At 41.7% G+C, this 14,599-nt stretch overlaps 1 long non-coding RNA gene across 3 annotated transcripts in view; it reads left to right on the top strand.

The window, feature by feature from the left end:
* The window catches only part of LOC143988789 (uncharacterized), a 110,965-nt gene that overhangs the window by 60,946 nt on the left and 35,420 nt on the right, over window positions 1–14,599 (top strand). The gene's annotated exons all lie outside the window — the stretch shown is intronic.

The raw sequence follows: 14,599 nt of genomic DNA, 5'->3' as shown, positions 1-14,599 counted from the left end.
TCCAACAAACACATTTTATTACCCCTCTAGAACAAAGTGCCAAGAGCAACATCTTGGGTGTTGGGGGCTGAAGAGGTTAGCGTTCTGTTGATCCCGTAGCGCAACCTCCGTCAATTGTTTGGAGTCTGAGTATAAAATTTTCTGGTTACCATGATAGACTTGAGAAATTCTAACATGTTGAGGGGTACCAAATGAAGTGGCGATGCTGTCCTCCATTAAAGTGGTTGTATACTTTCCTGCTTTGTGCAATGAAATTGCAGAGTGGCCCTGAACCTCCTCAGCTCGGGTCCCCCCTCTAGCGCTCCTCCTCTATGTCCAGTGCCCACATTGGAAGTTGCTTATCATGGGGGCACTTGTGCTTGCTTGCTCCCGAGCCCCACTGCTGCGTCAATTGATACAGACAGCCGGATTCAGCCCTGCTCCCTTGTCACTGGATTTGATTGACAGCAGCGAGAGCCAATGGAAAACCAGTGAGACCTGGAAATGAGGAGAGAGAAGAGCTGTAGAGCTTTTAATTTTCATAATTTTCTTTACATTAAAAAGTACACCCAGCTTATAATGTCACACCACTATTCCTAGTGCAAGCTTGGCCGCTTCCCTGATCTATCTGGGTAAGTCTCACCCCTTCCAGGTCTCAGCAGAATGATGCTTCTTCCTTCAACTTATTAGAACACATATTGTGGTGTATGCAGAAGCTAGAGAGATTTATTTTTTATTTTTTGTGAGCGTGGGTGAATTTGGCTTATATATAGGTAAGGATGAGTTATGGAGCATTTACTTCCTGGAATCTATCTCCCCTTAGCTCATGCATGCTGGCGGGAAGTTGTGCTTAGCTGAGAAAGACCCTCCTCTCCTCCATATGAAAGGAAAGAAATGCCCATGAAGACTCATGGGATATATGACATAATTTTGGCCTAGGCCAGAAACCAGGAATTAACTTAAGAAATGTAAAAAGAAAAACAAGTAAATATAATATTCCTTCCTATCTTGCAGCATAAGGATTAAACATAGCTAATGCTGTTTAATAGGGTTTACCAAAATTAGCAAGAACAGTTGACTTTTGTTGGCCAAACAGTGACTTCATCCAATCAAAGGCAGCCCAATATTCAGGTATTCTGACAGACACTAGTGCCAAAATACAGTGGGGAAAATAATTATTTGATCCCCTGCAGATTTTTTTAAGTTTGCCCACTTACAAATAAATAAAGGGATTATTATTTGTATTATAGGTGTATTTTAAATGATAGAGACAGAATATCAACCAAAAATCCAGAAAAAAACATGATACAAATGTTATAAACTGAGTTGCAGTTCAGTGAGTAAAATAAGTATTTGATCCCCTACCAACCAACAATAATTCTGGCTTCCACAGACTGGCTACAGTACTGTATGTGCTCATGTAATTAGTCCTGTCAATTTAAGAAGGTGCTCCTAAGTACATCTTGTAATGTGTAGAAAAGACACCTGTCCACAGAATCTTTCTTCCTTTCAAACCTCACCGTCATGGGAAATACAAAAAAGCTGTCAAAGGTGGAAACATTATGCTTTGGAGCTGTTTCTCTGTAAAATCTTGGGTGAGAACATTCTTCCCTCAGCCAGAACACTGAAGATTGGTCGTGGATGGGTCTTCCAGCATGACATTGACCGTAAATATACCGCTAAGGCAACAAAAGTGGTTCAAGAAGAAGCACATTACTGGTCATGAAGTGACCTAGCCAGTCTCCAGACCTTAATCCTATAGAAAATTTATGGAGGAAGATGAAACTATGAGTTGCCAAGAGATCGCTAAGAAACTTTAGGGATTTAGAGAAGATAAAAGAAAAAAAAGTAATGTAAAAAAAAAGTGAACTAAAACCCCTCCTGAGATGTGTGCAAACCTGCTCACCAGCTACAAGCTACGTCTTACCTCTGTGCTTGTCAACAAGGGTTTCTCCACCAAGCACTAAGTCATGTTTTGCTTGGGGATCAAATACTAATTTTACTCACTGAACTGCAACGCAATAATTGTATAATGTGTTCTTTCAGTTTTTTTGGTTGATATTATGTCTCTATCATTTAAAATACAGCTATAATAGACCCATTCATTTCTTTGTAAGTGGGCAAACTTACACAATCTGCAGGGGATCAAATAATTATTTTAGCCACTGTATTAACAAGTTCCTCATAAAGAGCAAGACGAGAACTAGGTCTGTACAATAACTTTTCACAGGTTGTGGGCGGGGTCTGGCTGCGCCCGTGCAGAGGTGAGCCACTTGTGTATAAAGGATGAACAAAAAGTCTGGAATTTGCTACACTCTTCGATATCTTTATTGTAGCATCAAAATCACATCATAGGCATAGCAGGAGCTATAAAAGGTAACATGTTTCACGCTAAATACAACGCTTACTCCAAACCTCTGGTTTGAGTAAGCGCTGTATTTGGCGTGAAACACGTTACCTTTTAGGGTTCCTGCTATGCCTGTGGTGTGATTTCGATACTACAAAAAAGATATTGAGGAGTGCAGTAAAATCTGGACTTTTTGTTCTTCCATGGTCTTACAGACAAGTTGTGCAGCTCCTCAAGCCATACTCGCAGCACAGAGGTTTAGATAGTTCACCTGCTGCCATACTAAGCTTGTTCTACTTGTGTATAGTGAATGTGCAAATGTGAATGTAAGATGTTTTGTCCCCAGTCACTACACACTTGCACTGATCTATCTGTTGCATTTGGAGGGAAATACAGAGCCACTGCACACTCCACCAGTCCAGCGTGCCTCTGTTACCTCACTCCCAGTAAGGCCGCGTACACACGCGCGGACTGTTGGCCCAACTTTGTCCGTCCAACAGTTTGAGCGAACAGTCCGCTCAAACTTAGCATGGACGGACATGGCCACACACGACGGACGAACAGTTTGCTGAAACCGTGCGCGATGACGTGAACGGCACGTACGACGGGACGAAAAATACGACGTCCTATACACTGCAATGCAACCTTCCGACGTGGAAATCCTTTCTGAGCATGCGCGAGACTTAGTTGGCCGAACAAGCCTACACACGAGCGAACAGTCCGCTGAAACCTTGTTTCAGCGGACAGTTTTTCGGAATTTCCGTAAGACCTTGTTCGGCCAACTGTCCGCTGAAACTGTCCGCTGAAGCCCCACACACGAGCGGACTGTCCGCCCAAACACTGTTCAGCGGACAAGGTTGGGCGAACAGTCCGCGCGTGTGTACGCGGCCTTACAGAATGCAGTCCCACCGAGCACATAGTAGGCCCCATGCATGCTCTTAAAGTGGTTGTAAACCCTTACAAACCACTTTGACCTACAGGTAAGCCTAGATTAAGGCTTACCTGTAGGTCCAAGAAATATCTCCTAAACCTATACAGTTTAGGAGATATTTACCTGAAGACAGCCACCGCTGTCTACGGCGCATGCGCTGTAGACAGCGGTGCGCAGGCGCACTGGGTAAGCGATATGCAGCGAGTGGCGGCTCCCGTGCGCATGTGCAGGAGTGACGCCATCGCTGCTCTGGCAAATCACAGCACCGGAGCAGCGAGACCCACCAAGAAGATGGACGCTTGGAACTACAGGGGACAGCGGTGCCTTCGCTGGCTCCTGTGTCAGGTAAGTGACACATAATGGACTACTATGCGATGTATAGTAGTCCATTATGCTTTACTTTTGCAGGGAATCAAAGAGGAAGTAAACCCATCAGGGTTTACTTCCTCTTTAACTCTTTCCTTCCTGTATCTAGTGATCAAGCCTCAGATCTCCATAACACTAATTTGCTCCTGGTGACCGGAGGAGATGGACAGCTAGGGAGGGAGTCAGAGCACTGAACCTATTGTTACCAGAGGACCTGTTACCTAACCAGGTACCATGCCAAACAACTGGTTGCTGGGGCTATTCTTCCTAAAGCCTCATACACACGATAGGACTTTGTACAAACTTTCCTGTGGATTTTTGTACAAAGGGCATCGGCCGTGAACTTGTATTGCATACACACAGCAGGACTTTTTCAGCCAACTTTCACCAAATCATGTGGTTTTTCTGCTCTTTACCGCCACCTTTGGTCAACTTCTGTATTGTCGTCTGATCTTTTGCATTGGTTCTGAGCATGCCTGTTTGTACTTTGTACAAAAGTCCTATGGTTTTCTGTACACACGATCAGACTTTGCTCCATCGGACTTTTGTTCCCAGAAAGTTTGTCCATTCGCACAGCCAACAAAAGTCCGATGAAAACCAAAAAAGTTTGTCCGATGGAGCGTGCACACGGTCGGATGTTGCTCCAAAACAGCTAATTTGCATGTTTATTGTCAAAAATTCTGATCGTGTGTATGGGCCTTTAGAGATACCCTGTAGTTCTTTTACAGACCCAGGTTCTTAGGAATACATCAAAACCCAACATGCCCCCCTTTGAATAGCTATAGACCATGCTTAGTGCAGTAGAAACAGGTCAGCGAGTAAGATACTTAACAATTCAAGTGGTTGTAAAGTACCATCTAAAAAGCACTTTGTATGAGTTTAATATAGCCAATATGTTACATAAAGTTTTCGCTGTGGTTTCCTAAATTTCTATCCAATCCTTTTCAGAGAGAAACTTACCAAGGTCCTCATCCCATCAAAACATGTAGCATGCCTCGGGAAGGGTTTTAGAAGAGCGAACAATAGCAATTATCAGAGAGATGAGACCTAGGGAGCAACATTCAGACTGACATCTACATTAGAAAGCTGGTAGGCGTGGAGGCATTTTTCAGTAGAGAGGAGATGAAATCGTGAATCTGTATGTACTGATATAACTCAGTGTTAGGAGCTGAGTGTGTTTCTTGAAAATATGCAAAGGGCTTGATTTTTCCAAATGTGAGCAGAGAATATACAGCAATAAATCTTTTGCGGAGAAACTATTAAAATTGAATTGGCAAGTCTATGCCTGGTAGAAGCAGGGGACATTTTACAGTGTTTCAGAGAAGCCGATGACGGATATACGTCCTCCTGAATATCTAAAGGCCCATACACACGATCAGACTTTTTGGACAACAAACATGCAAATTAGCTGTTTTGGAGCAACATCCGACCGCGTGTACGCTCCATCGGACAAACTTTCTGGCAACAAAAGTCCGATGGAGCAAAGTCCGATCGTGTGTACAGAAAACCATAGGACTTTTGTACAAAGTACAAACAGGCATGCTCAGAACCAATGCAAAAGATCAGACAACAATACAGAAGTTGACCAAAGGTGGCGGTAAAGAGCAGAAAAAAACACATGATTTGGTGAAAGTTGGCTGAAAAAGTCCTGCTGTGTGTATGCAATACAAGTTCAGGGCCGACGCCCTTTGTACAAAAATCCAAGGGAAAGTTTGTACAAAGTCCTATCGTGTGTATGAGGCTTTAAAGAGTCCCAGACTTTGATGGTGTGGGCCAAAAGGCCTGTACACACGATCAGACTTTTTGACAACAAACATGCAAATTAGTTGTTTTGGAGCAACATCTGACCGTGTGTACGCTCCATCGGACAAACTGTTTTGGTTTTCATCGGACTTTTGTTGGCTGTGCGAACGGACAAACTTCCTGGCAACAAAAGTCCGATGGAGCAAAGTCTGATCTTGTGTACAGAAAACCATAGGACTTTTGTACAAAGTACAAACAGGCATGCTCAGAATCAATGCAAAAGATCAGGCAACAATACAAAAGTTGACCAAAGGTGGCGGTAAAGAGCAGAAAAAACCACAAGATTTGGTGAAAGTTGGGTGAAAAAGTCCTGCTGTGTGTATGCAATACAAGTTCAGGGCCAACGCCCTTTGTACAAAAATCCACAGGAAAGTTTGCACAGAGTCCTATCATGTGTATGAGGCTAAACAGGGTTGCATAACTGGGGGTTGCAAATTGGGTGGTTGCCAAGGTAGAGAGGAGATTGCCTAGTGCATTACCAAAAGATTTATTAATAAATAAACAGTAAAACCAAATTCATACTCACAAAAGAGGAGAAGATGTAAGTAATGTATCACACTAATAACAGAATCAGTGTTGAAGTGTCACCTGATCCAATGTACAACAATGCCGGCAAAAAATGCATTTTGGTGGATGAACCCTCTTCTTCAGAGCTGAGCTCTGAAGAAATGGATGTGTCCCCCAAAATGCATTAGCTTGTCAACATTGTGGTGGGGTGTTTGTTTTTTTGGTATTACAATCAATTGCGTCTAAAAGAACACAGAGCGGCTTTCCTGTTTGGCATGTAAAAGCACTGGGGGGGGGGCTATGTTTGCAACCCCCCATGACGTAATAACATAATAACGTGATACCATGGGAATGCCAAGGCCACTGTTCAGCTTTTGACAAGTCGTTCCATTAATTCCTGGACAAGTGGGACCCCAGATAAATCAAAGTATAGAGTTTTGAAGGGATTGCAATGCATATTTCAGAACCTTAATTGGGAGGACTCTAAAATAATAAAGGAGTTCACAATACAGTTTGTTCCTGGGAGTAATTTAGCTTATAGCTAGTTATGACCAATGATGAATTGGCCAACATTTCAGCCTTGAGTGGCTCTTTCAACATCACCCAGATCAACAAACTTCCATCGGGAAAGTCGAAGACCCCGGCAGAAAATGTTCAGCCCAACAGTGATTTCAGACAATCCTATGCAGTCACGGTTCAGGCTGGCAGCAAGGGCTGAACAAGTGATATCTTAACATGTATGGATAGCATTAAAGCGGTATAACATCCAAAACCAGCAATGTGCTATATTGGCTTTTTTCGCCTCTGCTTCCCCTGGTGATATGGCCAGTAACACACCTAGGGCTGCCACGTCACGCCCTTAAACCTGAACACATATGAATTATACAGGCTCTGTGGCTAATTCAGTGCAGATAAGGCACCGTGTGAGTTTAATTACCACCTTAAACAGCCACAGAACCTATGTAATTAATGTGTTTGGTTTTAAAGGGATGAGTGGCAGCCCTAAACATACCATCTGTATTAGAGTGCCCCCACTCTGGATAGAGGACAGGGGCAGATTTGGACAGCAACATTGTCTGGCTGGAGAGGAGGGGAGTGTTAGATACACTAACAAATTAAAGTCAAAATCCAGCTAACACTTTACAAGTAGTTACAGCAAACAGTTTTTTTATCCTTTAGGCATAAAGGTTTTACATAACTAAAACTGATCATCGCAAGCACCCTTGCCAGTGTTAAATTGTTTGTCTCATCCTTGTAACTGATACATTTGCAAGAAAGCTGGTTATTTTGAAAAACAACAGACTTACCGGCTGGAGGACCAGATGAAAAGCCTAAAGCCTATGCCTAAGCCTAAAAAAAATCTAATGCAGCCATCACATTTAAGAATTGGTATGCTGCAATATAATGGTTTATTTTTGAGTTTAATACTACTTTAATTTAGTTTAAACAATCAGGCGAAAACACGTATTTAATGACACAAATACCTCAATTTTTTTCAGTTTAAAAAAATGCTGCTAAAATCTTTTTTCTTTTCTATTGGTCACATGACTGTGATTATAGACTGCTTCTAGAATGCTTTGTGGAGAGTTGTGCTGTGGGCTTCTGGAAAGCATGTATACTTGTGACATCACAGACTGACAACAGGGCTGCAGGAATGTAGCCTGTAATGCTGTTAGCACTCTGTAGAACTGTTAGATGCCTATTAGCACAGCATCATGTAATACCAGCCTGACAGCATACATGGGATGCCTGTCCGCAGTGGCGGTTGGTGCTCAAAATTTTTGGGGGGTGCAAACAAACTGAAAAATTCGGAAAAATACTGAAATAAAAAACATCAATTGCAACCTGACTGTGCCCATCAATTACAGCCACTGTAACCATCAAAGGCAGCCTCACCGTGCCCATCAAATGCAGCCTCACTGTGCCCCATCAAATGCAGCCACTGTGCCCCAGATCTGCAGGGCAGCAACATGGTCAAGCTTCAGTACCTTCGCAAGGCACTATCGTATAGACCAGCTGTCCGACCAAGATCAGGCATGTGGTTGCAAGGTGCTCCAGTCTTTTTTCCCTCCCTAGTAAGTATTGCTTGATACATCCTCTCAAAAGCTGCCCTGGAAGACGATTCGAGAAAAAAAGAGTTAGGTACCTGGTAACTATTTTTCTAAGAAGTCTTCCAGGGCAGCACTAGTTCCCACCCTAAAGCAATAATACCAGGTATAGTGGGGAAGCTTTAGCTTACTGAGATTTCCTTCAGTGCTTTATTATAACTGAGGCACGCAGGTAAGGCTAATACATTTATAATGGTGGACTAATGTGTTTCCTGTTTCAAGGAGGAGGAGCCTATCTCTCGGATGCTGCCCTTGAAGACTTCTTAGAAAAAGAGTTACCAGGTATCTAACTCTGTTTTTTTTTTTTTTTTTTATTGTGAAACAAACAACAAATAGGGCAAAATAACAGAAAAAGAAAATTTGCATAACTATTCACCTCCCTAAAATCAATACTTTGTAGAGCCACCTTTTGCAGCTATCATAGCTCCAAGTCGCTTTGGATAAGTCTCTATGACCTTGCCACATCTTACCACTAGGATTTTTGCCCATTTCCTCCTTGCAAAATTGCTCCAGCTCCTTCAAGTTGGATGGTTTGTGCTTGTGAACTGCAATCTTTAAATCTAACCACAGATTTTCTATTGGATTGAGGTCTGGGCTTTGACTAGGCCAGTGATGGCGAACCTTGGCACACCAGATGTTTTGGAACTACATTTCCCATGATGCCTAACTACACTGCAGAGTACATGAGCATCATGGGAAATGTAGTTCTAAAACATCTGGGGTGCCAAGGTTCGCCATCACTGGACTAGGCCATTCCAACACATTTACATATTTTCCCTTAAACCACTCAAGTATTGCTTTAGCAGTGTGTTTGGGGTCATTGTCTGGCTGGAAGGTGAACCTCCTTCCTAGCCTCAAATCACACCCAGTGGTACAGGTTTTGCTCAAGAATATCCATGTATTTAGCACCATCCATCTTTCCCTCAACCCTGACCTGTTTCCCAGTCCCTACTGTTGAAAAACATCCCCACAGCATGATGCTGCCACCACCATGTTTTACTGCGGGGATGGTGTTCTTTAGGTGATGTGATGTGTTGGGTTTGCACATAACGTATAGACATAGCGTTTTCTTTGAAGGCCAAAAAGTTCAATTTTGGTCTCATCAGACCAGAGAACCTTCCTCTATACATTTTGGGAGTCTCCCACGTGCCTTTTTGCAAACTCAGAACATGCCATTTTTTTTTTTTTTGCTGAAAGTAATGTTTTTCTTCTGGCCACTCTGCCATAAAGCCCAACTCTATGGAGAGTACAGCTTATTGTTGTCCTATGTACAGATACTCCAGTCTCTGCTGTGGAACTCTGCAGCTTTTCCAGGGTTACCTTAGGTCTTTGTGCTGCCTCTCTTATTAATACTTTCCTTGCCCGGTGCATCTGTTTTGGTGTGCGACCATCTCTTGGCAGGTTTTCTGTTGTGTCGATTCTTTCCATTTGGTTATGAAAGATTTGATGGTGCTCCTAGGGATCATCAAAGATTTGGATATTTTTTTATAACCTAACTCTGACTTGTACTTCTCAACAACATTATCCCTTACTTGTTTGGAGAGTTCCTTGGTCTTCATGGCAGTGTTTGGTTAGTGGTGCCTCTTGCTTAGGTGTTGCAGCCTCTGGGGCCTTTCAAAAAGGTGTGTATATGTAATGACAGATTATGTGACACTTAGATTGCACACAGGTGGACATCATTTCACTAATTATCTAACTTCTGAAGTTAATTTGCTGCACCAGAGCTTTTTATGGGCTTCATAACAAAGGGGCGAATACATATGCACATGCCAATTATCAGTTTTTTTTTTTTTTTTAATAGTTTTATGTATATATTTTTCTAATTTTACTTCACCAACTTAAATTATTGTGTTCTGATCCATCACATATAATTCAGATTAAAAAAACATTGAACTAAGGGATGTAATGTAACAAAATAGGTAAAAAGCCAAGGGGGTGAATACTTTTGCAAGGCACTATAAATATGTACAATAATTAATATGCAATAAAGTGCAGAAAACAATGTAATAATGTGCAACATCAAGCAAAAAAATGTATAAATGAATTGTGCAAATATGTAATAATTGATAATTGCTTAAGCAATCTCAGTATATGCAGATATAAAATAAAATATATAGTGAAGATAAAGTAATATTAAACCATGCAATATATATGATATGCAATCTATAAAAAATAACAGTGAGTACTAAACAATTTTTTAAAAGCTTCTTGAATGATCCTGTACTATTAGTCCATCAAAAGTGTTCACATGGTTGATACTCAGTATCTTGGGTTGTTTCTGTCCGGTCACCTTCTGTATTAGGTCTATGGATTTCTGTGTCTCCTATACAATAGAAAAATTGTTTCCAAATAAAATAACTTAGCCAGTACAGCTTGGGTACAGTTTGGGATTCATATATGCTATAAAACCATTAGTCCATTATCCTATTAAGATACTTTGTAGGAGGCCATAGCTCTCGCCATTCACATAGACTGCTGCCCAAAGGAGATTCCAGCAGAATGGACAGCTTCTTCTTCCATGCCATTCCTACTTGCCACCAACACCCCTTTGGAGCAATGTCCGCTGAGTTGTAGATGATCACCATATAGAAGATTAGCTTCCAATATCCCGCCCCCATAGTGTTTAGCATGGGAGAGAAGGGAGGGGACTGTCATTTATAACTGTGTATACACCCACATGTATAACTCTATAGTCCTGTGGATGGCTGAAACGCAAACAAGGAGGAAATTATCAGCTTGGAAAGACACTGAAAACAGATCACATGCATGAGCTGTGGCAACAGCCGCGCCACACAAATTCAGGTTGCAGTGGGGACATAGACAGGAGGGAGGAACAGAGAACGGCAGAATTAGCCAGGTTTTTTGCAATCTACAGAGAACAAATTCTCTAGTGGCTAAGTAAGAATTCAAACAATGTAATACAGCAAGTACAGGGTCTAGCAGAACGGAGGGCTTCTTCTCCCGCTGCCATTCATAATTGGTAGAAATTATATGGATAGGCGACAGTGTCAAAGAAATGGCACCAACATCCCTGAATGATATGTATAAACAGGGGATTTTTGGGATTTTTGCGGGTGCCAAGCAATAAAGTTACTAATAATACACAGAGATATAAAAGGTATAACAAGGTTTATTAAACAAAGGATAAATTAAAAAAATATTGGCTGTACATATGATACACAGGCCTAGATACACTTCTTAATCAGATGATGGAACAAATGGTCACTCAACAGTAGCATGGAGCGGCATATCCCGACATGTTTTGCCCTTTGGGGCTTTCTCAGGGGATGTTTATTGAAAGGTAGATGTGATGCTGCATAAACACAGTACAGTTAAGAACAGTACAAAAATGATAATGAATACAACAAAAAAGGATGCGTATGCTGCTGACCGCCCTGCCCATTAGTTGTCAGCCACCCATGATGGGTGGCTGATGAGTTGTATTCATTATAATTTACTGCAGGATCAACTGTGTATTGGTGCTCTATAGTCACACGCGGAGGAACCTGTGCAGATTGGGGCTACATCATACCTGCCAACTTTCTTAAATGGGAACAAGGGACACCTATTAACAGCAAGTATGTAGGTATAGGATACCCACCCTACCATGCCCCGTTAAAGGAGAATTGTATGAAAAAAAAACTGCTTAGTTAAACCCACAAGTGCTTTTTTACCACTACTTTAATTCCTTTATATTGGCTTTTGGAATTTACAAATTACAATTTAGAAATTGGATGAAAGGTTTAGCTCTGGGAAATACCTTTTGATAGATACAGTATCTCACAAAAGTGAGTACACCCCTCAAATTTTGTAAATATTTTATTATATCTTTTTATGTGACAACACTGAAGAAATTACACTTTGCTACAATGTAAAGTAGTGAGTGCACAGCTTGTATAACAGTGTAAATTTGCTTTCCCCTCGAAATAAGTCAACACACAGCCATTAATGTCTAAACAAAAGTGAGTACACCCCTAAGTGAAAGTATCCAAATTGGGTCCAAAGTGTCAATATTTTGTGTGGCCACCATTATTTTCCAGCACTGCCTTAATCCTCTTGGGCATGGAGTCCACCAGAGCTTCACAGGTTGCCACTGGAGTCCTCTTCTACTCCTCCATGACGACATCACGGAGCTGGTGGATGTTAGAGACTTGGCGTTCCTTTGCCTTCCATTTGAGGATGCCCCTCAGATGCTCAATAGGGTTTAGGTGTGTGCAGAATAAATTACATAGCATGCCTCATGCCCCCATCATCATCATGAGCATCATCAGACCAGCTTCTGAGTAGGGGTGGCTCCGTCAGCTAATATAATATAGTGAGTGGTGGACACGTACTATATATATATATATATATATATATATATATATATATATATATATAGATAGATAGATAGAATTATATATCTCATAAACCTGTGTACACCCCCCCCCCCCCTTCGTAATCAGACTATCACAACACAGAAGGCGTCAGACCAACAGACTTACCGGCTGGAGGACCAGATGAAAAGCCTAAAGCCTATGCCTAAGCCTAAAAAAAATCTAATGCAGCCATCACATTTAAGAATTGGTATGCTGCAATATAATGGTTTATTTTTGAGTTTAATACTACTTTAATTTAGTTTAAACAATCAGGCGAAAACACGTATTTAATGACACAAATACCTCAATTTTTTTCAGTTTAAAAAAATGCTGCTAAAATCTTTTTTCTTTTCTATTGGTCACATGACTGTGATTATAGACTGCTTCTAGAATGCTTTGTGGAGAGTTGTGCTGTGGGCTTCTGGAAAGCATGTATACTTGTGACATCACAGACTGACAACAGGGCTGCAGGAATGTAGCCTGTAATGCTGTTAGCACTCTGTAGAACTGTTAGATGCCTATTAGCACAGCATCATGTAATACCAGCCTGACAGCATACATGGGATGCCTGTCCGCAGTGGCGGTTGGTGCTCAAAATTTTTGGGGGGTGCAAACAAACTGAAAAATTCGGAAAAATACTGAAATAAAAAACATCAATTGCAACCTGACTGTGCCCATCAATTACAGCCACTGTAACCATCAAAGGCAGCCTCACCGTGCCCATCAAATGCAGCCTCACTGTGCCCCATCAAATGCAGCCACTGTGCCCCAGATCTGCAGGGCAGCAACATGGTCAAGCTTCAGTACCTTCGCAAGGCACTATCGTATAGACCAGCTGTCCGACCAAGATCAGGCATGTGGTTGCAAGGTGCTCCAGTCTTTTTTCCCTCCCTAGTAAGTATTGCTTGATACATCCTCTCAAAAGCTGCCCTGGAAGACGATTCGAGAAAAAAAGAGTTAGGTACCTGGTAACTATTTTTCTAAGAAGTCTTCCAGGGCAGCACTAGTTCCCACCCTAAAGCAATAATACCAGGTATAGTGGGGAAGCTTTAGCTTACTGAGATTTCCTTCAGTGCTTTATTATAACTGAGGCACGCAGGTAAGGCTAATACATTTATAATGGTGGACTAATGTGTTTCCTGTTTCAAGGAGGAGGAGCCTATCTCTCGGATGCTGCCCTTGAAGACTTCTTAGAAAAAGAGTTACCAGGTATCTAACTCTGTTTTTTTTTTTTTTTTTTATTGTGAAACAAACAACAAATAGGGCAAAATAACAGAAAAAGAAAATTTGCATAACTATTCACCTCCCTAAAATCAATACTTTGTAGAGCCACCTTTTGCAGCTATCATAGCTCCAAGTCGCTTTGGATAAGTCTCTATGACCTTGCCACATCTTACCACTAGGATTTTTGCCCATTTCCTCCTTGCAAAATTGCTCCAGCTCCTTCAAGTTGGATGGTTTGTGCTTGTGAACTGCAATCTTTAAATCTAACCACAGATTTTCTATTGGATTGAGGTCTGGGCTTTGACTAGGCCAGTGATGGCGAACCTTGGCACACCAGATGTTTTGGAACTACATTTCCCATGATGCCTAACTACACTGCAGAGTACATGAGCATCATGGGAAATGTAGTTCTAAAACATCTGGGGTGCCAAGGTTCGCCATCACTGGACTAGGCCATTCCAACACATTTACATATTTTCCCTTAAACCACTCAAGTATTGCTTTAGCAGTGTGTTTGGGGTCATTGTCTGGCTGGAAGGTGAACCTCCTTCCTAGCCTCAAATCACACCCAGTGGTACAGGTTTTGCTCAAGAATATCCATGTATTTAGCACCATCCATCTTTCCCTCAACCCTGACCTGTTTCCCAGTCCCTACTGTTGAAAAACATCCCCACAGCATGATGCTGCCACCACCATGTTTTACTGCGGGGATGGTGTTCTTTAGGTGATGTGATGTGTTGGGTTTGCACATAACGTATAGACATAGCGTTTTCTTTGAAGGCCAAAAAGTTCAATTTTGGTCTCATCAGACCAGAGAACCTTCCTCTATACATTTTGGGAGTCTCCCACGTGCCTTTTTGCAAACTCAGAACATGCCATTTTTTTTTTTTTTGCTGAAAGTAATGTTTTTCTTCTGGCCACTCTGCCATAAAGCCCAACTCTATGGAGAGTACAGCTTATTGTTGTCCTATGTACA

This window comes from Lithobates pipiens, unplaced genomic scaffold (assembly GCF_037356315.1).
Source record: "Lithobates pipiens isolate NorthernLeopardFrog02 unplaced genomic scaffold, aLitPip1_a1.2 Scaffold_18, whole genome shotgun sequence".
NCBI classification, from domain to species: Eukaryota; Metazoa; Chordata; class Amphibia; order Anura; family Ranidae; genus Lithobates; species Lithobates pipiens.
This window is presented reverse-complemented; position numbering and strand designations above follow the sequence as displayed.